Raw genomic sequence first — 26,458 nt, forward strand, 5'->3', positions numbered from 1 at the left:
AGAGGGGCTAAATCAGAGGGGCTGAATCAGAGGCGCTGAAACAGAGGGGCTGAATCAGAGGGGCTGAAACAGAGGGCGAGAAATAGAGGGGCAGAAACAGAGGGCGAGAAACAGAGGGTCTGAAACAGAGGGGCTGAAACAGACGGGCTGAAACAGAGGGGCTGAAACAGAGGGCGAGAAACAGAGGGGCTGAATCAGAGGGGCTGAATCAGAGGGGCTGAAACAGAGGGGCTGAAACAGAGGGCGAGAAACTGAGGGGCTGAAACAGAGGGGCTGAAACAGAGGGCGAGAAACAGAGGGGCTGAAACAGAGGGCGAGAAACAGAGGGGCTGAAACAGAGGGGCTGAAACAGAGGGGCTGAAACAGAGGGCGAGAAACAGAGGGGCTGAAACAGAGGGCGAGAAACAGTGGGGCTGAAACAGAGGGCGAGAAACGGAGGGGCTGAAACAGAGGGGCTGAAACAGAGGGGCTGAATCAGTGGGGCTGAAACAGAGGATGAGAAACAGAGGGGCTGAATCAGAGGGGCTGAATCAGAGGGGCTGAAACAGAGGGGCTGAAACAGAGGGCCTGAAACAAACGGGCTGAAACAGCGGGCGAGAAACAGATGGCGAGAGACAGAGGGGCTGAAACAGAGTGGCTGAAACAGACGGGCTGAAACAGAAATCCTGAAACAGAGGGCGAGAAACAGAGGGGCTGAAACAGAAGGCGAGAAACAGAGGGGCTGAAACAGAGGGGCTGAAACAGAGGGGCTGAAACAGAGGGGCTGAATCACAGGGGCTGAAACAGAGGGCGAGAAACAGAGGGGCTGAAACAGAGGGCGAGAAACAGAGGGGCTGAAACAGAGGGGCTGAAACAGAGGGGCTGAAACAGAGGGGCTGAATCCGAGGGGCTGAAACAGAGGGCGAGAAACAGAGGGGCTGAAACAGAGGGCGAGAAACAGAGGGGCTGAAACAGAGGGGCTGAAACAGAGTGGCTGAAACAGAGGGGCTGAAACAGAGGGCGAGAAACAGAGAGGCTGAAACAGAGGGTGAGAAACAGAGGGGCTGAAATAGAGGGGCTGAAACAGAGGGGCTGAAACAGAGGGCGAGAAACAGAGGGGCTGAAACAGTGGGCGAGAAACAGAGGGGCTGAAACAGAGGGCGAGAAACAGAGGGCGAGAAAGAGAGGGACTGAAACAGAGGGGCTGAAACACAGGGGCTGAAACAGAGGGCGCGAAACAGAGGGGCTGAAACAGAGGGCGAGAAACAGAGGGGCTGAAACAGAGGGGCTGAAACAGAGGGGCTGAAACGGAGGGGCTTAAACAGAGGGGCTGAATCAGAGGGGCTGAATCAGAGGGTCTGAATCAGAGGGGCTGAAACAGAGGGCGACAAACGGAGGGGCGGAAACAGAGGGCGAGAAACAGAGGTGCTGAAACAGAGGGCGAGAAACAATGGGGCTGAAACAGAGGGGCTGAATCAGAGGGGCTGAATCAGAGGGGCTGAATCAGAGGGGCTGAATCAGAGGGGCTGAAACAGAGGGGCTGAAACAGAGGGCGAGAAACAGAGGGGCTGAATCAGAGGGGCTGAATCAGAGGGGCTGAAACAGAGGGGCTGAATCAGAGGGGCTGAATCAGAGGGGCTGATACAGAGGGGCTGAAACAGAGGGGCTGATACAGAGGGCTAGAAACAGAGCGGCTGAAACAGAGGGCGAGAAACAGAGGGGCTGAAACAGAGGGCGAGAAACAGAGCGGCTGAATCTGAGTGCGAGAAACAGAGGGGCTGAATCAGAGGGGCTGAAACAGAGGGTGAGAAACAGAGGGGCTGAAACAGAGGGCGAGAAACAGAGTGGCTGAAACTGACGGGCTGAAACAGAGGGGCTGAAAAAGAGGGCGAAAAACAGAGGGGCTGAAACAGAGCGCGAGAAGCAGAGGGGCTGAAACAGAGGGGCTCAATCAGAGGGGCTGAATCAGAGGGGCTGAATCAGAGGGGCTGAAACAGAGGGCGACAAACAGAGGGGCTGAAACATGGGCGAGAAACAGAGGGGCTGAAACAGAGGGTGAGAAACAATGGGGCTGATAAAGAGGGGCTGAAACAGAGGGGCTGAAACAGAGGGGCTGAAACAGAGGGGCTGAATCAGAGGGGCTGAAACAGAGGACGAGAAACAGAATGGCTGAAACAGAGGGCGAGAAACAGAGGGGCTGAAACAGAGGGTTAGAAACAGAGGGGCTGAAACAGAGGGGCTGAATCAGAGGGGCTGAATCAGAGGGGCTGAAACAGAGGGCGATAAACAGATGTGCTGAAACAGAGGGCGAGAAACAATATGGCTGAAACAGAGGGGCTGAAACAGAGGGGCTGAAACAGAGGGGCGGGAAACAGAGGGTCTGAAACAGAGGGGCTGAATGAGTGGGGCTGAATCAGAGGGGCTGAATCAGAGGGGCTGAAACAGAGGGTAAGAAACAGAGGGGCTGAAACAGAGGGGCTGAAACAGAGCGCGAGAAACAGAGCGGCTGAATCAGAGGGGCTAAATCAGAGGGGCTGAATCAGAGGCGCTGAAACAGAGGGGCTGAATCAGAGGGGCTGATACAGAGGGCGAGAAATAGAGGGGCAGAAACAGAGGGCGAGAAACAGAGGGTCTGAAACAGAGGGGCTGAATCAGAGGGGCTGAAACAGAGGGGCTGAAACAGAGGGCGAGATACAGAGGGGCTGAAACAGAGCGGCTGAAACAGAGGGGCTGAAACAGTGGGCGAGAAACAGAGGGGCTGAATCAGAGGGGCTGAATCAGAGGGGCTGAAACAGAGGGGCTGAAACAGAGGGCGAGATACAGAGGGGCTGAAACAGAGCGGCTGAAACAGAGGGGCTGAAACAGAGGGTGAGAAACAGAGGGGCTGAAAAAGAGGGCGAGAAACAGAGGGGCTGAATCAGAGGGGCTGAAACAGAGGGGCTGAAACAGACGGCGAGAAACAGAGGGGATGAAACAGAGGGCGAGAAACAGTGGGGCTGAAACAGAGGGCGAGAAACGGAGGGGCTGAAACAGAGGGGCTGAAACAGAGGGTCTGAATCAGAGTGGCTGAAACAGAGGATGAGAAACAGAGGGGCTGAATCAGAGGGGCTGAATCAGAGGGGCTGAAACAGAGGAGCTGAAACAGAGGGCGAGAAACAAACGGGCTGAAACAGCGGGCGAGAAACAGAGGGGGAGAAACAGAGGGGCTGAAACAGAGTGGCTGAAACAGACGGGCTGAAACAGAGAGCCTGAAACAGAGGGCGAGAAACAGAAGGGCTGAAACAGAAGGCGAGAAACAGAGGGGCTGAAACAGAGGGGCTGAAACAGAGGGGCTGAATCAGACGGGCTGAAACAGAGGGGCTGAATCAGAGGGGCTGAAACAGAGGGCGAGAAACAGAGGGGCTGAAACAGAGGGCGAGAAACAGAGGCGCTGAAACTGAGGTGCTGAAACAGAGGGGCTGAAACAGAGGGGCTGAAACAGAGCGCGAGAAACAGAGGGGCTGAAGCAGTGGGCGAGAAACAGAGGGGCTGAAACAGAGGGCGAGAAACAGAGGGCGAGAAAGAGAGGGACTGAAACAGAGGGGCTGAAACACAGGCGCTGAAACAGAGGGCGCGAAACAGAGGGGCTGAAACAGCGGGCGAGAAACCGAGGGGCTGAAACAGAGGGGCTGAAACAGAGGAGCTGAAACGGAGGGCGTGAAACAGAGGGGCTGAAACAGAGGGCGAGAAGCAGAGGGCGAGAAACCGAGGGGATGAAACAGAGGGCGAGAAACAGAGGGGCTGAAACAGAGGGCGAGAAACAGAGGGGCTGAAACAGAGGGGCTGAAACAGAGGGGCTGAATCAGAGGGGCTGATTCAGAGGGGCTGAAACAGAGGGGCTGAATCAGAGGGGCTGAAACAGAGGGCGAGAACCAGAGGGGCTGAAACAGAGGGCGAGAAACAGAGGGGCAGAAACAGAGGGCGAGAAACAGAGTGACTGAAACAGAGGGGCTGAAACAGAGAGCACGAAACAGAGGGGCTGAAACAGAGGGCGAGAAACAGAGGGGCTGAAACAGAGGGGCTGAAACAGAGGGCCCAAATCAGAGGGGCAGAAACAGAGGGCGAGAAACAGAGGGGCTGAAACAGAGGGCGAGAAACAGAGGGGCTGAAACAGAGGGGCTGAAACAGAGGGCGAGAAACAGAGGGGCTGAAACAGAGGGGCTGAAACAGAGATGCTGAAACAGAAGGGCTGAAACAAAGGGGCTGAAATAGAGGTCGAGAAACTGAGGGGCTGAATCAGAGGGGCTGAATCAGAGGGGCTGAAACAGAGGGGCTGAATCAGAGGGGCTGAATCAGAGGGGCTGATACAGAGGGGCTGAAACAGAGGGGCTGATACAGAGGGCTAGAAACAGAGCGGCTGAAACAGAGGGCGATAAACAGAGGGGCTGAAACAGAGGGCGAGAAACAGAGCGGCTGAATCAGAGGGCGAGAAACAGAGGGGCTGAATCAGAGGGGCTGAAACAGAGGATGAGAAACAGAGGGGCTGAAACAGAAGGCGAGAAACAGAGTGGCTGGAACTGACGGGCTGAAACAGAGGGGCTGAAAAAGAGGGCGAAAAACAGAGGGGCTGAAACAGAGGGCGAGAAACAGAGGGGCTGAAACAGAGGGGCTGAAACAGAGGGGCTTAAACAGAGGGGCTGAATCAGAGGGGCTGAATCAGAGGGTCTGAATCAGAGGGGCTGAAACAGAGGGCGACAAACAGAGGGGCGGAAACAGAGGGCGAGAAACAGAGGGGCTGAAACAGAGGTCGAGAAACAATGGGGCTGAAACAGAGGGGCTGAAACAGAGGGGCTGAAACAGAGGGGCTGAAACAGAGGGGCTGGAACAGAGGGGGAGAAACAGATCGGCTGAAACAGAGGGGCTGAATCAGAGGGGCTGAAACAGAGGGCGAGAAACAGAGGGGCTGAAACAGAGGGCGAGAAACAGAGGGGCTGAAACAGAGGGCGAGAAACAGAGGGGCTGAAACAGAGGGGCTGAAACAGAGGGGCTGAATCAGAGGGGCTGGATCAGAGGGGCTGAATCAGAGGGGCTGAAACAGAGGGCGGGAAACAGAGGGGCTGAAACAGAGGGCGAGAAACAGAGGGGCTGAAACAGAGGGCGAGAAACAATGGGGCTGAAACAGAGGGGCTGAAACAGAGGGGCTGAAACAGAGGGTGAGAAACAGAGGGTCGGGAAACACAGGGGCTGAATCAGAGGGGCTGAATGAGTGGGGCTGAATCAGAGGGGCTGAATCAGAGGGGCTGAAACAGAGGGTAAGAAACAGAGGGGCTGAAACAGAGCGGCTGAAACAGAGGGCGAGAAACAGAGCGGCTGAATCAGAGGGGCTAAATCAGAGGGGCTGAATCAGAGGCGCTGAAACAGAGGGGCAGAGTCAGAGGGGCTGAAACAGAGGGCGAGAAATAGAGGGGCTGAAACAGAGGGCGAGAAACAGAGGGTCTGAAACAGAGGGTGAGAAACAGAGGGGCTAAAACAGAGGGGCTGCAACAGAGGGGCTGAAACAGAGGGGCTGAATCAGAGGGGCTGATTCAGAGGGGCTGAAACAGAGGGGCTGAATCAGCGGGGCTGAAACAGATGGCGAGAAACTGAGGGGCTGAAACAGAGGGCGAGAAACAGAGGGCGAGAAACAGAGGGGCTGAAACAGAGGGGCTGAAAGAGAGGGCGAGAAACAGAGGGGCTGAATCAGAGGGCTAGAAATATAGGGGCTGAAACAGAGGGCGAGAAACAGAGGGGCTGAAACAGAGGGGCTGAAACAGTGGGGCTGAATCAGAGGCGCTGAAACAGAGGGGCTGAAACAGAGGGTACGAAACAGAGGGGCTGAAACAGAGGGGCTGAAACAGAGGGCGAGAAACAGAGCGGCTGAATCAGAGGGGCTAAATCAGAGGGGCTGAATCAGAGGCGCTGAAACAGAGGGGCAGAATCAGAGGGGCTGAAACAGAGGGCGAGAAATAGAGGGGCTGAAACAGAGGGCGAGAAACAGAGGGTCTGAAACAGAGGGCGAGAAACAGAGGGGCTAAAACAGAGGGGCTGAAACAGAGGGGCTGAAACAGAGGGGCTGAATCAGAGGGGCTGATTCAGAGGGGCTGAAACAGAGGGGCTGAAACAGATGGCGAGAAACTGAGGGGCTGAAACAGAGGGCGAGAAACAGAGGGCGAGAAACAGAGGGGCTGAAACAGAGGGGCTGAAACAGAGGGCGAGAAACAGAGGGGCTGAAACAGAGGGCTAGAAATATAGGGGCTGAAACAGAGGGCGAGAAACAGAGGGGCTGAAACAGAGGGGCTGAAACAGTGGGGCTGAAACAGAGGGCGAGAAACAGAGGGGCTGAAACAGAGGGCGAGAAACAGAGGGGCTGAAACAGAGGGCGAGAAACAGAGGGGCTGAATCAGAGGGGCAGTAACAGAGGGTGAGAAACAGAGGGGCTGAAACAGAGGGTTAGAAACAGAGGGGCTGAAACAGAGGGCGAGAAACAGAGGGGCTGAATCAGAGGGGCTGAATCAGAGGGGCTGAAACAGAGGGCGATAAACAGATGTGCTGAAACAGAGGGCGAGAAACAATATGGCTGAAACAGAGGGGCTGAAACAGAGGGGCGGGAAACAGAGGGTCTGAAACAGAGGGGCTGAATGAGTGGGGCTGAATCAGAGGGGCTGAATCAGAGGGGCTGAAACAGAGGGTAAGAAACAGAGGGGCTGAAACAGAGGGGCTGAAACAGAGCGCGAGAAACAGAGCGGCTGAATCAGAGGGGCTAAATCAGAGGGGCTGAATCAGAGGCGCTGAAACAGAGGGGCTGAATCAGAGGGGCTGATACAGAGGGCGAGAAATAGAGGGGCAGAAACAGAGGGCGAGAAACAGAGGGTCTGAAACAGAGGGGCTGAATCAGAGGGGCTGAAACAGAGGGGCTGAAACAGAGGGCGAGATACAGAGGGGCTGAAACAGAGCGGCTGAAACAGAGGGGCTGAAACAGTGGGCGAGAAACAGAGGGGCTGAATCAGAGGGGCTGAATCAGAGGGGCTGAAACAGAGGGGCTGAAACAGAGGGCGAGATACAGAGGGGCTGAAACAGAGCGGCTGAAACAGAGGGGCTGAAACAGAGGGTGAGAAACAGAGGGGCTGAAAAAGAGGGCGAGAAACAGAGGGGCTGAATCAGAGGGGCTGAAACAGAGGGGCTGAAACAGACGGCGAGAAACAGAGGGGATGAAACAGAGGGCGAGAAACAGTGGGGCTGAAACAGAGGGCGAGAAACGGAGGGGCTGAAACAGAGGGGCTGAAACAGAGGGTCTGAATCAGAGTGGCTGAAACAGAGGATGAGAAACAGAGGGGCTGAATCAGAGGGGCTGAATCAGAGGGGCTGAAACAGAGGAGCTGAAACAGAGGGCGAGAAACAAACGGGCTGAAACAGCGGGCGAGAAACAGAGGGGGAGAAACAGAGGGGCTGAAACAGAGTGGCTGAAACAGACGGGCTGAAACAGAGAGCCTGAAACAGAGGGCGAGAAACAGAAGGGCTGAAACAGAAGGCGAGAAACAGAGGGGCTGAAACAGAGGGGCTGAAACAGAGGGGCTGAATCAGACGGGCTGAAACAGAGGGGCTGAATCAGAGGGGCTGAAACAGAGGGCGAGAAACAGAGGGGCTGAAACAGAGGGCGAGAAACAGAGGCGCTGAAACTGAGGTGCTGAAACAGAGGGGCTGAAACAGAGGGGCTGAAACAGAGCGCGAGAAACAGAGGGGCTGAAGCAGTGGGCGAGAAACAGAGGGGCTGAAACAGAGGGCGAGAAACAGAGGGCGAGAAAGAGAGGGACTGAAACAGAGGGGCTGAAACACAGGCGCTGAAACAGAGGGCGCGAAACAGAGGGGCTGAAACAGCGGGCGAGAAACCGAGGGGCTGAAACAGAGGGGCTGAAACAGAGGAGCTGAAACGGAGGGCGTGAAACAGAGGGGCTGAAACAGAGGGCGAGAAGCAGAGGGCGAGAAACCGAGGGGATGAAACAGAGGGCGAGAAACAGAGGGGCTGAAACAGAGGGCGAGAAACAGAGGGGCTGAAACAGAGGGGCTGAAACAGAGGGGCTGAATCAGAGGGGCTGATTCAGAGGGGCTGAAACAGAGGGGCTGAATCAGAGGGGCTGAAACAGAGGGCGAGAACCAGAGGGGCTGAAACAGAGGGCGAGAAACAGAGGGGCAGAAACAGAGGGCGAGAAACAGAGTGACTGAAACAGAGGGGCTGAAACAGAGAGCACGAAACAGAGGGGCTGAAACAGAGGGCGAGAAACAGAGGGGCTGAAACAGAGGGGCTGAAACAGAGGGCCCAAATCAGAGGGGCAGAAACAGAGGGCGAGAAACAGAGGGGCTGAAACAGAGGGCGAGAAACAGAGGGGCTGAAACAGAGGGGCTGAAACAGAGGGCGAGAAACAGAGGGGCTGAAACAGAGGGGCTGAAACAGAGATGCTGAAACAGAAGGGCTGAAACAAAGGGGCTGAAATAGAGGTCGAGAAACTGAGGGGCTGAATCAGAGGGGCTGAATCAGAGGGGCTGAAACAGAGGGGCTGAATCAGAGGGGCTGAATCAGAGGGGCTGATACAGAGGGGCTGAAACAGAGGGGCTGATACAGAGGGCTAGAAACAGAGCGGCTGAAACAGAGGGCGATAAACAGAGGGGCTGAAACAGAGGGCGAGAAACAGAGCGGCTGAATCAGAGGGCGAGAAACAGAGGGGCTGAATCAGAGGGGCTGAAACAGAGGATGAGAAACAGAGGGGCTGAAACAGAAGGCGAGAAACAGAGTGGCTGGAACTGACGGGCTGAAACAGAGGGGCTGAAAAAGAGGGCGAAAAACAGAGGGGCTGAAACAGAGGGCGAGAAACAGAGGGGCTGAAACAGAGGGGCTTAAACAGAGGGGCTGAATCAGAGGGGCTGAATCAGAGGGTCTGAATCAGAGGGGCTGAAACAGAGGGTGACAAACAGAGGGGCGGAAACAGAGGGCGAGAAACAGAGGGGCTGAAACAGAGGTCGAGAAACAATGGGGCTGAAACAGAGGGGCTGAAACAGAGGGGCTGAAACAGAGGGGCTGAAACAGAGGGGCTGGAACAGAGGGGGAGAAACAGATCGGCTGAAACAGAGGGGCTGAATCAGAGGGGCTGAAACAGAGGGCGAGAAACAGAGGGGCTGAAACAGAGGGCAAGAAACAGAGGGGCTGAAACAGAGGGCGAGAAACAGAGGGGCTGAAACAGAGGGGCTGAAACAGAGGGGCTGAATCAGAGGGGCTGGATCAGAGGGGCTGAATCAGAGGGGCTGAAACAGAGGGCGGGAAACAGAGGGGCTGAAACAGAGGGCGAGAAACAGAGGGGCTGAAACAGAGGGCGAGAAACAATGGGGCTGAAACAGAGGGGCTGAAACAGAGGGGCTGAAACAGAGGGTGAGAAACAGAGGGTCGGGAAACACAGGGGCTGAATCAGAGGGGCTGAATGAGTGGGGCTGAATCAGAGGGGCTGAATCAGAGGGGCTGAAACAGAGGGTAAGAAACAGAGGGGCTGAAACAGAGCGGCTGAAACAGAGGGCGAGAAACAGAGCGGCTGAATCAGAGGGGCTAAATCAGAGGGGCTGAATCAGAGGCGCTGAAACAGAGGGCGAGAAATAGAGGGGCTGAAACAGAGGGCGAGAAACAGAGGGTCTGAAACAGAGGGTGAGAAACAGAGGGGCTAAAACAGAGGGGCTGCAACAGAGGGGCTGAAACAGAGGGGCTGAATCAGCGGGGCTGAAACAGATGGCGAGAAACTGAGGGGCTGAAACAGAGGGCGAGAAACAGAGGGCGAGAAACAGAGGGGCTGAAACAGAGGGGCTGAAAGAGAGGGCGAGAAACAGAGGGGCTGAAACAGAGGGCTAGAAATATAGGGGCTGAAACAGAGGGCGAGAAACAGAGGGGCTGAAACAGAGGGGCTGAAACAGTGGGGCTGAATCAGAGGCGCTGAAACAGAGGGGCTGAAACAGAGGGTACGAAACAGAGGGGCTGAAACAGAGGGGCTGAAACAGAGGGCGAGAAACAGAGCGGCTGAATCAGAGGGGCTAAATCAGAGGGGCTGAATCAGAGGCGCTGAAACAGAGGGGCAGAATCAGAGGGGCTGAAACAGAGGGCGAGAAATAGAGGGGCTGAAACAGAGGGCGAGAAACAGAGGGTCTGAAACAGAGGGCGAGAAACAGAGGGGCTAAAACAGAGGGGCTGAAACAGAGGGGCTGAATCAGAGGGGCTGAATCAGAGGGGCTGATTCAGAGGGGCTGAAACAGAGGGGCTGAAACAGATGGCGAGAAACTGAGGGGCTGAAACAGAGGGCGAGAAACAGAGGGCGAGAAACAGAGGGGCTGAAACAGAGGGGCTGAAACAGAGGGCGAGAAACAGAGGGGCTGAAACAGAGGGCTAGAAATATAGGGGCTGAAACAGAGGGCGAGAAACAGAGGGGCTGAAACAGAGGGGCTGAAACAGTGGGGCTGAAACAGAGGGCGAGAAACAGAGGGGCTGAAACAGAGGGCGAGAAACAGAGGGGCTGAAACAGAGGGCGAGAAACAGAGGGGCTGAATCAGAGGGGCAGTAACAGAGGGTGAGAAACAGAGGGGCTGAAACAGAGGGTGAGATACAGAGTGGCTGAAACAGACGGGCTGAAACAGAGGGGCTGAAAAAGAGGGCGAAAAACAGAGGGGCTGAAACAGAGGGCGAGAAACAGAGGGGCTGGAACAGAGGGGGAGAAACAGAGGGTCTGAAACAGAGGGCGAAAAACAGAGGGGCTGAAACAGAGGGCGAGAAACAGAAGGTGAGAAACAGAGGGCGAGAAACAGAGGGGATGAAACAGAGGGGATGAAACAGAGGGGCTGAAACAGAGGGGCTGAATCATAGGGGCTGAAACAGAGGGGCTGAATCACAGGGGCTGAAACAGAAGGCGAGAAACAGAGGGGCTGAAGCAGAGGGCGAGAAACAGAGGGGCTGAAACAGAGGGCGAGAAACAGAGGGGCTGAAACAGAGGGGCTGAAACAGAGGGGCTGAAACAGATGGCGAGAAACAGAGGGGCTGAAACAGAGGGCGAGAAACAGAAGGGCTGAAACAGAGGGGCTGAAACAGAGGGGCTGAAACAGAGGACGAGGAACAGAGGGGCTGAAACAGAGGGCGAGAAACAGTGGGGCTGAAACAGAGGGCGAGAAACGGAGGGGCTCAAACAGAGGGTCTGAAACAGAGGGGCTGAAACAGAGGGGCTGAATCAGAGGGGCTGAAACAGAGGGACTGAAACAGAGGGGCTGAATCAGAGGGGCTGAATCAGAGGGGCTGAAACAGAGGGACTGAAACAGAGGGCGAGAAACAGAGGGGCTGAAACAGAGGGCGAGAAACAGAGGGGCTGAAACAGAGGGGCTGAAACAGATGGGCTGAAACAGATGGCGAGAAACAGAGGGGCTGAAACAGAGGGCAAGAAACAGAGGGGCTGAAACAGAGGGGCTGAAACAGAAGGGCTGAAACAGAGGGCGAGAAACAGAGGGGCTGAAACAGAGGGGCTGAAACAGAGGGGCTGAATCAGAGGGGCTGAAACAGAGGGACTGAAACAGAGGGGCTGAAACAGAGGGGCTGAATCAGAGGGGCTGAATCAGAGGATCTGAAACAGAGGGGCTGAATCAGAGGGGCTGAAACAGAGGGACTGAAACAGAGGGCGAGAAACAGAGGGGCGGAATCAGAGGGGCGGAATCAGAGGGACTGAAACAGAGGGCGAGAAACAGAGGGGCTGAAACAGAGGGCGAGAAACAGAAGGGCTGAAACAGAGGGGCTGAAACAGAGGGGCTGAAACAGATGGCGAGAAACAGAGGGGCTGAAACAGAGTGCAAGAAACAGAGGGGCTGAAACAGAGGGGCTGAAACAGAAGGGCTGAAACATAGGGCGAGAAACAGAGGGGCTGAAACAGAGGGGCTGAAACAGAGGGGCTGAATCAGAGGGGCTGAATCAGAGGGGCTGAATCAGAGGGGCTGAAACAGAGGGCGACAAACAGAGGGGCTGAAACAGAGGGCGAGAAACAGAGGGGCTGAAACAGAGGGTGATAAACAATGGGGCTGATAAAGAGGGGCTGAAACAGAGGGGCTGAAACAGAGGGGCTGAAACAGAGGGCGAAAAACAGAGGGGCTGAAACAGAGGGCGAGAAACAGAGGGTGAGAAACAGAGGGCGAGAAACAGAGGGGATGAAACAGAGGGGATGAAACAGAGGGGCTGAAACAGAGGGGCTGAAACAGAGGGGCTGAATCAGAGGGGCTGAAACAGAGGGGCTGAATCACAGGGGCTGAAACAGAAGGCGAGAAACAGAGGGGCTGAAGCAGAGGGCGAGAAACAGAGGGGCTGAAACAGAGGGCGAGAAACAGAGGGGCTGAAACAGAGGGGCTGAAACAGAGGGGCTGAAACAGATGGCGAGAAACAGAGGGGCTGAAACAGAGGGCGAGAAACAGAAGGGCTGAAACAGAGGGGCTGAAACAGAGGGGCTGAAACAGAGGACGAGGAACAGAGGGGCTGAAACAGAGGGCGAGAAACAGTGGAGCTGAAACAGAGGGCGAGAAACGGAGGGGCTCAAACAGAGGGGCTGAAACAGAGGGGCTGAAACAGAGGGGCTGAATCAGAGGGGCTGAAACAGAGGGACTGAAACAGAGGGCGAGAAACAGAGGGGCTGAAACAGAGGGCGAGAAACAGAGGGGCTGAAACAGAGGGGCTGAAACAGAGGGGCTGAAACAGATGGCGAGAAACAGAGGGGCTGAAACAGAGGGCAAGAAACAGAGGGGCTGAAACAGAGGGGCTGAAACAGAAGGGCTGAAACAGAGGGCGAGAAACAGAGGGGCTGAAACAGAGGGGCTGAAACAGAGGGGCTGAATCAGAGGGGCTGAATCAGAGGGGCTGAATCAGAGGGGCTGAAACAGAGGGCGACAAACAGAGGGGCTGAAACAGAGGGGCTGAAACAGAGGGGCTGAAACAGATGGGCTGAAACAGATGGCGAGAAACAGAGGGGCTGAAACAGAGGGCAAGAAACAGAGGGGCTGAAACAGAGGGGCTGAAACAGAAGGGCTGAAACAGAGGGCGAGAAACAGAGGGGCTGAAACAGAGGGGCTGAAACAGAGGGGCTGAAACAGAGGGGCTGAATCAGAGGGGCTGAAACAGAGGGACTGAAACAGAGGGGCTGAAACAGAGGGGCTGAATCAGAGGGGCTGAATCAGAGGGGCTGAATCAGAGGGGCTGAATCAGAGGGGCTGAAACAGAGGGACTGAAACAGAGGGCGAGAAACAGAGGGGCTGAATCAGAGGGGCTGAAACAGAGGGACTGAAACAGAGGGCGAGAAACAGAGGGGCTGAAACAGAGGGCGAGAAACAGAAGGGCTGAAACAGAGGGGCTGAAACAGAGGGGCTGAAACAGATGGCGAGAAACAGAGGGGCTGAAACAGAGTGCAAGAAACAGAGGGGCTGAAACAGAGGGGCTGAAACAGAAGGGCTGAAACAGAGGGCGAGAAACAGAGGGGCTGAAACAGAGGGGCTGAAACAGAGGGGCTGAATCAGAGGGGCTGAATCAGAGGGGCTGAATCAGAGGGGCTGAATCAGAGGGGCTGAAACAGAGGGCGACAAACAGAGGGGCTGAAACAGAGGGCGAGAAACAGGGGCTGAAACAGAGGGTGATAAACAATGGGGCTGATAAAGAGGGGCTGAAACAGAGGGGCTGAAACAGAGGGGCTGAAACAGAGGGCGAAAAACAGAGGGGCTGAAAGAGAGGGCGAGAAACAGAGGGTGAGAAACAGAGGGCGAGAAACAGAGGGGATGAAACAGAGGGGATGAAACAGAGGGGCTGAAACAGAGGGGCTGAAACAGAGGGGCTGAAACAGTGGGGCTGAAACAGAGGGCGAGAAACAGAGGGGCTGAAACAGAGGGCGAGAAACAGAGGGGCTGAAACAGAGGGCGAGAAACAGAGGGGCTGAATCAGAGGGGCAGTAACAGAGGGTGAGAAACAGAGGGGCTGAAACAGAGGGTGAGATACAGAGTGGCTGAAACAGACGGGCTGAAACAGAGGGGCTGAAAAAGAGGGCGAAAAACAGAGGGGCTGAAACAGAGGGCGAGAAACAGAGGGGCTGGAACAGAGGGGGAGAAACAGAGGGTCTGAAACAGAGGGCGAAAAACAGAGGGGCTGAAACAGAGGGCGAGAAACAGAAGGTGAGAAACAGAGGGCGAGAAACAGAGGGGATGAAACAGAGGGGATGAAACAGAGGGGCTGAAACAGAGGGGCTGAATCATAGGGGCTGAAACAGAGGGGCTGAATCACAGGGGCTGAAACAGAAGGCGAGAAACAGAGGGGCTGAAGCAGAGGGCGAGAAACAGAGGGGCTGAAACAGAGGGCGAGAAACAGAGGGGCTGAAACAGAGGGGCTGAAACAGAGGGGCTGAAACAGATGGCGAGAAACAGAGGGGCTGAAACAGAGGGCGAGAAACAGAAGGGCTGAAACAGAGGGGCTGAAACAGAGGGGCTGAAACAGAGGACGAGGAACAGAGGGGCTGAAACAGAGGGCGAGAAACAGTGGGGCTGAAACAGAGGGCGAGAAACGGAGGGGCTCAAACAGAGGGTCTGAAACAGAGGGGCTGAAACAGAGGGGCTGAATCAGAGGGGCTGAAACAGAGGGACTGAAACAGAGGGGCTGAATCAGAGGGGCTGAATCAGAGGGGCTGAAACAGAGGGACTGAAACAGAGGGCGAGAAACAGAGGGGCTGAAACAGAGGGCGAGAAACAGAGGGGCTGAAACAGAGGGGCTGAAACAGATGGGCTGAAACAGATGGCGAGAAACAGAGGGGCTGAAACAGAGGGCAAGAAACAGAGGGGCTGAAACAGAGGGGCTGAAACAGAAGGGCTGAAACAGAGGGCGAGAAACAGAGGGGCTGAAACAGAGGGGCTGAAACAGAGGGGCTGAATCAGAGGGGCTGAAACAGAGGGACTGAAACAGAGGGGCTGAAACAGAGGGGCTGAATCAGAGGGGCTGAATCAGAGGATCTGAAACAGAGGGGCTGAATCAGAGGGGCTGAAACAGAGGGACTGAAACAGAGGGCGAGAAACAGAGGGGCGGAATCAGAGGGGCGGAATCAGAGGGACTGAAACAGAGGGCGAGAAACAGAGGGGCTGAAACAGAGGGCGAGAAACAGAAGGGCTGAAACAGAGGGGCTGAAACAGAGGGGCTGAAACAGATGGCGAGAAACAGAGGGGCTGAAACAGAGTGCAAGAAACAGAGGGGCTGAAACAGAGGGGCTGAAACAGAAGGGCTGAAACATAGGGCGAGAAACAGAGGGGCTGAAACAGAGGGGCTGAAACAGAGGGGCTGAATCAGAGGGGCTGAATCAGAGGGGCTGAATCAGAGGGGCTGAAACAGAGGGCGACAAACAGAGGGGCTGAAACAGAGGGCGAGAAACAGAGGGGCTGAAACAGAGGGTGATAAACAATGGGGCTGATAAAGAGGGGCTGAAACAGAGGGGCTGAAACAGAGGGGCTGAAACAGAGGGCGAAAAACAGAGGGGCTGAAACAGAGGGCGAGAAACAGAGGGTGAGAAACAGAGGGCGAGAAACAGAGGGGATGAAACAGAGGGGATGAAACAGAGGGGCTGAAACAGAGGGGCTGAAACAGAGGGGCTGAATCAGAGGGGCTGAAACAGAGGGGCTGAATCACAGGGGCTGAAACAGAAGGCGAGAAACAGAGGGGCTGAAGCAGAGGGCGAGAAACAGAGGGGCTGAAACAGAGGGCGAGAAACAGAGGGGCTGAAACAGAGGGGCTGAAACAGAGGGGCTGAAACAGATGGCGAGAAACAGAGGGGCTGAAACAGAGGGCGAGAAACAGAAGGGCTGAAACAGAGGGGCTGAAACAGAGGGGCTGAAACAGAGGACGAGGAACAGAGGGGCTGAAACAGAGGGCGAGAAACAGTGGAGCTGAAACAGAGGGCGAGAAACGGAGGGGCTCAAACAGAGGGGCTGAAACAGAGGGGCTGAAACAGAGGGGCTGAATCAGAGGGGCTGAAACAGAGGGACTGAAACAGAGGGCGAGAAACAGAGGGGCTGAAACAGAGGGCGAGAAACAGAGGGGCTGAAACAGAGGGGCTGAAACAGAGGGGCTGAAACAGATGGCGAGAAACAGAGGGGCTGAAACAGAGGGCAAGAAACAGAGGGGCTGAAACAGAGGGGCTGAAACAGAAGGGCTGAAACAGAGGGCGAGAAACAGAGGGGCTGAAACAGAGGGGCTGAAACAGAGGGGCTGAATCAGAGGGGCTGAATCAGAGGGGCTGAATCAGAGGGGCTGAAACAGAGGGCGACAAACAGAGGGGCTGAAACAGAGGGGCTGAAACAGAGGGGCTGAAACAGATGGGCTGAAACAGATGGCGAGAAACAGAGGGGCTGAAACAGAGGGCAAGAAACAGAGGGGCTGAAACAGAGGGGCTGAAACAGAAGGGCTGAAACAGAGGGCGAGAAACAGAGGGGCTGAAACAGAGGGGCTGAAACAGAGGGGCTGAAACAGAGGGGCTGAATCAGAGGGGCTGAAACAGAGGGACTGAAACAGAGGGGCTGAAACAGAGGGGCTGAATCAGAGGGGCTGAATCAGAGGGGCTGAAACAGAGGGGCTGAATCAGAGGGGCTGAAACAGAGGGACTGAAACAGAGGGCGAGAAACAGAGGGGCTGAATCAGAGGGGCTGAAACAGAGGGACTGAAACAGAGGGCGAGAAACAGAGGGGCTGAAACAGAGGGCGAGAAACAGAAGGGCTGAAACAGAGGGGCTGAAACAGAGGGGCTGAAACAGATGGCGAGAAACAGAGGGGCTGAAACAGAGTGCAAGAAACAGAGGGGCTGAAACAGAGGGGCTGAAACAGAAGGGCTGAAACAGAGGGCGAGAAACAGAGGGGCTGAAACAGAGGGGCTGAAACAGAGGGACTGAAACAGAGGGCGAGAAACAGAGGGGCGGAATCAGAGGGGCGGAATCAGAGGGACTGAAACAGAGGGCGAGAAACAGAGGGGCTGAAACAGAGGGCGAGAAACAGAAGGGCTGAAACAGAGGGGCTGAAACAGAGGGGCTGAAACAGATGGCGAGAAACAGAGGGGCTGAAACAGAGTGCAAGAAACAGAGGGGCTGAAACAGAGGGGCTGAAACAGAAGGGCTGAAACATAGGGCGAGAAACAGAGGGGCTGAAACAGAGGGGCTGAAACAGAGGGGCTGAATCAGAGGGGCTGAATCAGAGGGGCTGAATCAGAGGGGCTGAATCAGAGGGGCTGAAACAGAGGGCGACAAACAGAGGGGCTGAAACAGAGGGCGAGAAACAGAGGGGCTGAAACAGAGGGTGATAAACAATGGGGCTGATAAAGAGGGGCTGAAACAGAGGGGCTGAAACAGAGGGGCTGAAACAGAGGGCGAAAAACAGAGGGGCTGAAAGAGAGGGCGAGAAACAGAGGGTGAGAAACAGAGGGCGAGAAACAGAGGGGATGAATCAGAGGGGATGAAACAGAGGGGCTGAAACAGAGGGGCTGAAACAGAGGGGCTGAATCAGAGGGGCTGAAACAGAGGGGCTGAATCACAGGGGCTGAAACAGAAGGCGAAAAACAGAGGGGCTGAAAGAGAGGGCGAGAAACAGAGGGTGAGAAACAGAGGGCAAGAAACAGAGGGGCTGAAACAGAGGGGCTGAAACAGAAGGGCTGAAACAGAGGGCGAGAAACAGAGGGGCTGAAACAGAGGGGCTGAAACAGAGGGGCTGAATCAGAGGGCCTGAAACAGAGGGACTGAAACAGAGGGGCTGAAACAGAGGGGCTGAATCAGAGGGGCTGAATCAGAGGGGCTGAAACAGAGGGGCTGAATCAGAGGGGCTGAAACAGAGGGACTGAAACAGAGGGCGAGAAACAGAGGGGCTGAATCAGAGGGGCTGAAACAGAGGGACTGAAACAGAGGGCGAGAAACAGAGGGGCTGAAACAGAGGGCGAGAAACAGAAGGGCTGAAACAGAGGGGCTGAAACAGAGGGGCTGAAACAGATGGCGAGAAACAGAGGGGCTGAAACAGAGTGCAAGAAACAGAGGGGCTGAAACAGAGGGGCTGAAACAGAAGGGCTGAAACAGAGGGCGAGAAACAGAGGGGCTGAAACAGAGGGTGATAAACAATGGGGCTGATAAAGAGGGGCTGAAACAGAGGGGCTGAAACAGAGGGGCTGAAACAGAGGGCGAAAAACAGAGGGGCTGAAAGAGAGGGCGAGAAACAGAGGGTGAGAAACAGAGGGCGAGAAACAGAGGGGATGAAACAGAGGGGATGAAACAGAGGGGCTGAAACAGAGGGGCTGAAACAGAGGGGCTGAATCAGAGGGGCTGAAACAGAGGGGCTGAATCACAGGGGCTGAAACAGAAGGCGAGAAACAGAGGGGCTGAAGCAGAGGGCGAGAAACAGAGGGGCTGAAACAGAGGGCGAGAAACAGAGGGGCTGAAACAGTGGGGCTGAAACAGAGGGGCTGAAACAGATGGCGAGAAACAGAGGGGCTGAAACAGAGGGCGAGAAACAGAAGGGCTGAAACAGAGGGGCTGAAACAGAGGGGCTGAAACAGAGGACGAGGAACAGAGGGGCTGAAACAGAGGGCAAGAAACAGAGGGGCTGAAACAGAGGGGCTGAAACAGAAGGGCTGAAACAGAGGGCGAGAAACAGAGGGGCTGAAACAGAGGGGCTGAAACAGAGGGGCTGAAACAGAGGGGCTGAATCAGAGGGGCTGAAACAGAGGGACTGAAACAGAGGGGCTGAAACAGAGGGGCTGAAACAGAGGGGCTGAAACAGAGGGGCTGAAACAGAGGGGCTGAATCAGAGGGGCTGAAACAGAGGGACTGAAACAGAGGGCGAGAAACAGAGGGGCTGAATCAGAGGGGCTGAAACAGAGGGACTGAAACAGAGGGCGAGAAACAGAGGGGCTGAAACAGAGGGCGAGAAACAGAAGGGCTGAAACAGAGGGGCTGAAACAGAGGGGCTGAAACAGAGGGGCTGAATCAGAGGGGCTGAAACAGAGGGGCTGAATCACAGGGGCTGAAACAGAAGGCGAAAAACAGAGGGGCTGAAAGAGAGGGCGAGAAACAGAGGGTGAGAAACAGAGGGCAAGAAACAGAGGGGCTGAAACAGAGGGGCTGAAACAGAAGGGCTGAAACAGAGGGCGAGAAACAGAGGGGCTGAAACAGAGGGGCTGAAACAGAGGGGCTGAATCAGAGGGCCTGAAACAGAGGGACTGAAACAGAGGGGCTGAAACAGAGGGGCTGAATCAGAGGGGCTGAATCAGAGGGGCTGAAACAGAGGGGCTGAATCAGAGGGGCTGAAACAGAGGGACTGAAACAGAGGGCGAGAAACAGAGGGGCTGAATCAGAGGGGCTGAAACAGAGGGACTGAAACAGAGGGCGAGAAACAGAGGGGCTGAAACAGAGGGCGAGAAACAGAAGGGCTGAAACAGAGGGGCTGAAACAGAGGGGCTGAAACAGATGGCGAGAAACAGAGGGGCTGAAACAGAGTGCAAGAAACAGAGGGGCTGAAACAGAGGGGCTGAAACAGAAGGGCTGAAACAGAGGGCGAGAAACAGAGGGGCTGAAACAGAGGGGCTGAAACAGAGGGGCTGAAACAGAGGGGCTGAATCAGAGGGGCTGAATCAGAGGGGCTGAAACAGAGGGCGACAAACAGAGGGGCTGAAACAGAGGGCGAGAAACAGAGGGGCTGAAACAGAGGGTGATAAACAATGGGGCTGATAAAGAGGGGCTGAAACAGAGGGGCTGAAACAGAGGGGCTGAAACAGAGGGCGAAAAACAGAGGGGCTGAAAGAGAGGGCGAGAAACAGAGGGTGAGAAACAGAGGGCGAGAAACAGAGGGGATGAAACAGAGGGGATGAAACAGAGGGGCTGAAACAGAGGGGCTGAAACAGAGGGGCTGAATCAGAGGGGCTGAAACAGAGGGGCTGAATCACAGGGGCTGAAACAGAAGGCGAGAAACAGAGGGGCTGAAGCAGAGGGCGAGAAACAGAGGGGCTGAAACAGAGGGCGAGAAACAGAGGGGCTGAAACAGAGGGGCTGAAACAGAGGGGCTGAAACAGATGGCGAGAAACAGAGGGGCTGAAACAGAGGGCGAGAAACAGAAGGGCTGAAACAGAGGGGCTGAAACAGAGGGGCTGAAACAGAGGACGAGGAACAGAGGGGCTGAAACAGAGGGCGAGAAACAGTGGAGCTGAAACAGAGGGCGAGAAACGGAGGGGCTCAAACAGAGGGGCTGAAACAGAGGGGCTGAAACAGAGGGGCTGAATCAGAGGGGCTGAAACAGAGGGACTGAAACAGAGGGCGAGAAACAGAGGGGCTGAAACAGAGGGCGAGAAACAGAGGGGCTGAAACAGAGGGGCTGAAACAGAGGGGCTGAAACAGATGGCGAGAAACAGAGGGGCTGAAACAGAGGGCAAGAAACAGAGGGGCTGAAACAGAGGGGCTGAAACAGAAGGGCTGAAACAGAGGGCGAGAAACAGAGGGGCTGAAACAGAGGGGCTGAAACAGAGGGGCTGAATCAGAGGGGCTGAATCAGAGGGGCTGAATCAGAGGGGCTGAAACAGAGGGCGACAAACAGAGGGGCTGAAACAGAGGGCGAGAAACAGAGGGGCTGAAACAGAGGGTGAGAAACAATGGGGCTGATAAAGAGGGGCTGAAACAGAGGGGCTGAAACAGAGGGGCTGAAACAGAGGGGCTGGAACAGAGGGGGACAAACAGAGGGGCTGAAACAGAGGGGCTGAATAAGAGGGGCTGAAACAGAGGACGAGAAACAGAATGGCTGAAACAGAGGGCGAGAAACAGAGGGGCTGAAACAGAGGGCTAGAAACAGAGGGGCTGAAACAGAGGGGCTGAATCAGAGGGGCTGAATCAGAGGGACTGAAACAGAGGGCGAGAAACAGAGGGGCTGAAACAGAAGGCGAGAATCAATGGGGCTGAAACAGAGGGGCTGAAACAGAGGGGCAGAAACAGAGGGGCTGAAACAGCGGGGCTGATACAGTGGACGAGAAACAGAGGGGCTGAATCAGAGGGGCTGAAACAGAGGGTGAGAAACAGAGGGGCTGAAACAGAGGGCGAGATACAGAGTGGCTGAAACAGACGGGCTGAATCAGAGGGTCTGAAAAAAAGGCCGAAAAACAGAGGGGCTGAAACAGAGTGGCTGAAACAGAGGGGCTGAAACAGATGGCGAGAAACAGAGGGGCTGAAACAGAGTGCAAGAAACAGAGGGGCTGAAACAGAGGGGCTGAAACAGAAGGGCTGAAACAGAGGGCGAGAAACAGAGGGGCTGAAACAGAGGGGCTGAAACAGAGGGGCTGAATCAGAGGGGCTGAATCAGAGGGGCTGAATCAGAGGGGCTGAATCAGAGGGGCTGAAACAGAGGTGAACAAACAGAGGGGCTGAAACAGAGGGCGAGAAACAGAGGGGCTGAAACAGAGGGTGATAAACAATGGGGCTGATAAAGAGGGGCTGAAACAGAGGGGCTGAAACAGAGGGGCTGAAACAGAGGGCGAAAAACAGAGGGGCTGAAACAGAGGGCGAGAAACAGAGGGTGACAAACAGAGGGCGAGAAACAGAGGGGATGAAACAGAGGGGATGAAACAGAGGGGCTGAAACAGAGGGGCTGAAACAGAGGGGCTGAATCAGAGGGGCTGAAACAGAGGGGCTGAATCACAGGGGCTGAAACAGAAGGCGAGAAACAGAGGGGCTGAAGCAGAGGGCGAGAAACAGAGGGGCTGAAACAGAGGGCGAGAAACAGAGGGGCTGAAACAGAGGGGCTGAAACAGAGGGGCTGAAACAGATGGCGAGAAACAGAGGGGCTGAAACAGAGGGCGAGAAACAGAAGGGCTGAAACAGAGGGGCTGAAACAGAGGGGCTGAAACAGAGGACGAGGAACAGAGGGGCTGAAACAGAGGGCGAGAAACAGTGGAGCTGAAACAGAGGGCGAGAAACGGAGGGGCTCAAACAGAGGGGCTGAAACAGAGGGGCTGAAACAGAGGGGCTGAATCAGAGGGGCTGAAACAGAGGGACTGAAACAGAGGGCGAGAAACAGAGGGGCTGAAACAGAGGGCGAGAAACAGAGGGGCTGAAACAGAGGGGCTGAAACAGAGGGGCTGAAACAGATGGCGAGAAAGAGAGGGGCTGAAACAGAGGGGCTGAAACAGAGGGGCTGAAACAGAGGGGCTGAATCAGAGGGGCTGAATCAGAGGGGCTGAAACAGAGGGCGACAAACAGAGGGGCTGAAACAGAGGGCGAGAAACAGAGGGGCTGAAACAGAGGGTGAGAAACAATGGGGCTGATAAAGAGGGGCTGAAACAGAGGGGCTGAAACAGAGGGGCTGAAACAGAGGGGCTGGAACAGAGGGGGAGAAACAGAGGGGCTGAAACAGAGGGGCTGAATAAGAGGGGCTGAAACAGAGGACGAGAAACAGAATGGCTGAAACAGAGGGCGAGAAACAGAGGGGCTGAAACAGAGTGCGAGAAACAGAGGGGCTGAAACAGAGGGGCTGAATCAGAGGGGCTGAATCAGAGGGACTGAAACAGAGGGCGAGAAACAGAGGGGCTGAAACAGAAGGCGAGAATCAATGGGGCTGAAACAGAGGGGCTGAAACAGAGGGGCTGAAACAGAGGGGCTGAAACAGCGGGGCTGATACAGTGGACGAGAAACAGAGGGGCTGAATCAGAGGGGCTGAAACAGAGGGTGAGAAACAGAGGGGCTGAAACAGAGGGCGAGATACAGAGTGGCTGAAACAGACGGGCTGAATCAGAGGGTCTGAAAAAAAGGCCGAAAAACAGAGGGGCTGAAACAGAGTGGCTGAAACAGAGGGGCTGAAACAGAGGGGCTGGAACAGAGGGGGAGAAACAGAGGGTCTGAAACAGAGGGCGAAAAACAGAGGGGCTGAAACAAAGGGCGAGAAACAGAGAGGCTGAATCAGAGGGGCTGAAACAGAGGGGCTGGAACAGAGGGGGAGAAACAGATGGGCTGAAACAGAGGGGCTGAATCAGAGGGGCTGAAACAGAGGGCGAGAAACAGAGGGGCTGAAACAGAGGGCAAGAAACAGAGGGGCTGAAACAGAGGGCGAGAAACAGAGGGGCTGAAACAGAGGGGCTGAAACAGAGGGGCTGAATCAGAGGGGCTGGATCAGAGGGGCTGAATCAGAGGGCCTGAAACAGAGGGCGAGAAACAGAGGGGCTGAAACAGAGGGCGAGAAACAGAGGGGCTGAAACAGAGGGCGAGAAACACTGGGGCTGAAACAGAGGGGCTGAAACGGAGGGGCTGAAACAGAGGGCGAGAAACAGAGGGGCGGGAAACAGAGGGGCTGAATCAGAGGGGCTGAATGAGTGGGGCTGAATCAGAGGGGCTGAATCAGAGGGGCTGAAACAGAGGGTAAGAAACAGAGGGGCTGAAACAGAGGGGCTGAAACAGAGGGCGAGAAACAGAGCGGCTGAATCAGAGGGGCTAAATCAGAGGGGCTGAATCAGAGGCGCTGAAACAGAGAGGCAGAATCAGAGGGGCTGAAACAGAGGGCGAGAAATAGAGGGGCTGAAACAGAGGGCGAGAAACAGAGGGTCTGAAACAGAGGGCGAGAAACAGATGGGCTAAAACAGAGGGGCTGAAACAGAGGGGCTGAAACAGAGGGGCTGAATCAGAGGGGCTGATTCAGAGGGGCTGAAACAGAGGGGCTGAATCAGCGGGGCTGAAACAGATGGCGAGAAACTGAGGGGCTGAAACAGAGGGCGAGAAACAGAGGGCGAGAAACAGAGGGGCTGAAACAGAGGGGCTGAAACAGAGGGGCTGAAACAGAGGGGCTGAAACAGAGGGCTAGAAATATAGGGGCTGAAACAGAGGGCGAGAAACAGAGGGGCTGAAACAGAGGGGCTGAAACAGTGGGGCTGAAACAGAGGGCGAGAAACAGAGGGGCTGAAACAGAGGGCGAGATACAGAGGGGCTGAAACAGAGGGCGAGAAACAGAGGGGCTGAATCAGAGGGGCTGAAACAGAGGGTGAGAAACAGAGGGGCTGAAACAGAGAGTGAGAATCAGAGTGGCTGAAACAGAGGGGCTGAAACAGAGGGGCTGAATCAGAGGGGCTGAAACAGAGGGACTGAAACAGAGGGCGAGAAACAGAGGGGCTGAAACAGAGGGCGAGAAACAGAGGGGCTGAAACAGAGGGGCTGAAACAGAGGGGCTGAAACAGATGGCGAGAAACAGAGGGGCTGAAACAGAGGGCAAGAAACAGAGGGGCTGAAACAGAGGGGCTGAAACAGAAGGGCTGAAACAGAGGGCGAGAAACAGAGGGGCTGAAACAGAGGGGCTGAAACAGAGGGGCTGAATCAGAGGGGCTGAATCAGAGGGGCTGAATCAGAGGGGCTGAAACAGAGGGCGACAAACAGAGGGGCTGAAACAGAGGGCGAGAAACAGAGGGGCTGAAACAGAGGGTGAGAAACAATGGGGCTGATAAAGAGGGGCTGAAACAGAGGGGCTGAAACAGAGGTGCTGAAACAGAGGGGCTGGAACAGAGGGGGACAAACAGAGGGGCTGAAACAGAGGGGCTGAATAAGAGGGGCTGAAACAGAGGACGAGAAACAGAATGGCTGAAACAGAGGGCGAGAAACAGAGGGGCTGAAACAGAGTGCGAGAAACAGAGGGGCTGAAACAGAGGGGCTGAAGCAGAGGGGCTGAATCAGAGGGACTGAAACAGAGGGCGAGAAACAGAGGGGCTGAAACAGAAGGCGAGAAACAGAGGGGCTGAAACAGAGGGCGAGAAACAATGGGGCTGAAACAGAGGGGCTGAAACAGAGGGGCTGAAACAGAGGGGCTGAAACAGCGGGGCTGATACAGAGGACGAGAAACAGAGGGGCTGAATCAGAGGGGCTGAAACAGAGGGTGAGAAACAGAGGGGCTGAAACAGAGGGCGAGATACAGAGTGGCTGAAACAGACGGGCTGAAACAGAGGGGCTGAAAAAAAGGCCGAAAAACAGAGGGGCTGAAACAGGCCGAGAAACAGAGGGGCTGAAACAGAGGGGCTGAAACAGCGGGGCTGAATGAGTGGGGCTGAATCAGAGGGGCTGAATCAGAGGGGCTGAAACAGAGTGGCTGAAACAGAGGGGCTGAAACAGAGGGGCTGGAACAGAGGGGAGAAACAGAGGGTCTGAAACAGAGGGCGAAAAACAGAGGGGCTGAAACAAAGGGCGAGAAACAGAGGGGCTGAATCAGAGGGGCTGAAACAGAGGGGCTGGAACAGAGGGGGAGAAACAGAGGGCGAGAAACAGAGGGGCTGAAACAGAGGGCAAGAAACAGAGGGGCTGAAACTGAGGGCGAGAAACAGAGGGGCTGAAACAGAGGGGCTGAAACAGAGGGGCTGAATCAGAGGGGCTGGATCAGAGGGGCTGAATCAGAGGGCCTGAAACAGAGGGCGAGAAACAGAGGGGCTGAAACAGAGGGCGAGAAACAGAGGGGCTGAAACAGAGGGCGAGAAACACTGGGGCTGAAACAGAGCGGCTGAAACGGAGGGGCTGAAACAGAGGGCGAGAACCAGAGGGGCGGGAAACAGAGGGGCTGAATCAGAGGGGCTGAATGAGTGGGGCTGAATCAGAGGGGCTGAATCAGAGGGGCTGAAACAGAGGGTAAGAAACAGAGGGGCTGAAACAGAGGGGCTGAAACAGAGGGCGTGAAACAGAGCGGCTGAATCAGAGGGGCTAAATCAGAGGGGCTGAATCAGAGGCGCTGAAACAGAGGGGCAGAATCAGAGGGGCTGAAACAGAGGGCGAGAAATAGAGGGGCTGAAACAGAGGGCGAGAAACAGAGGGTCTGAAACAGAGGGCGAGAAACAGAGGGGCTAAAATAGAGGGGCTGAAACAGAGGGGCTGAAACAGAGGGGCTGAATCAGAGGGGCTGATTCAGAGGGGCTGAAACAGAGGGGCTGAATCAGCGGGGCTGAAACAGATGGCGAGAAACTGAGGGGCTGAAACAGAGGGCGAGAAACAGAGGGCGAGAAACAGAGGGGCTGGAACAGAGGGCGAGAAACAGAGGGGCTGAAACAGAGGGCTAGAAATATAGGGGCTGAAACAGAGGGCGAGAAACAGAGGGGCTGAAACAGAGGGGCTGAAACAGTGGGGCTGAAACAGAGGGCGAGAAACAGAGGGGCTGAAACAGAGGGCGAGATACAGAGGGGCTGAAACAGAGGGCGAGAAACAGAGGGGCTGAATCAGAGGGGCTGAAACAGAGGGCGAGAAACAGAGGGGCTGAAACAGAGGGGCTGAAACAGAGGGGCTGAATCAGAGGGGCAGATTCAGAGGGGCTGAAACAGAGGGGCTGAATCAGAGATGCTGAAACAGAGGGCGAGAACCAGAGGGGCTGAAACAGAGGGCGAGAAACAGAGGGGCTGAAACAGAGGGCGGGAAACAGAGGGTGAGAA

The sequence above is a fragment of the Chiloscyllium punctatum genome, chromosome 22 (assembly GCF_047496795.1).
Source record: "Chiloscyllium punctatum isolate Juve2018m chromosome 22, sChiPun1.3, whole genome shotgun sequence".
Classification (NCBI taxonomy): domain Eukaryota; kingdom Metazoa; phylum Chordata; class Chondrichthyes; order Orectolobiformes; family Hemiscylliidae; genus Chiloscyllium; species Chiloscyllium punctatum.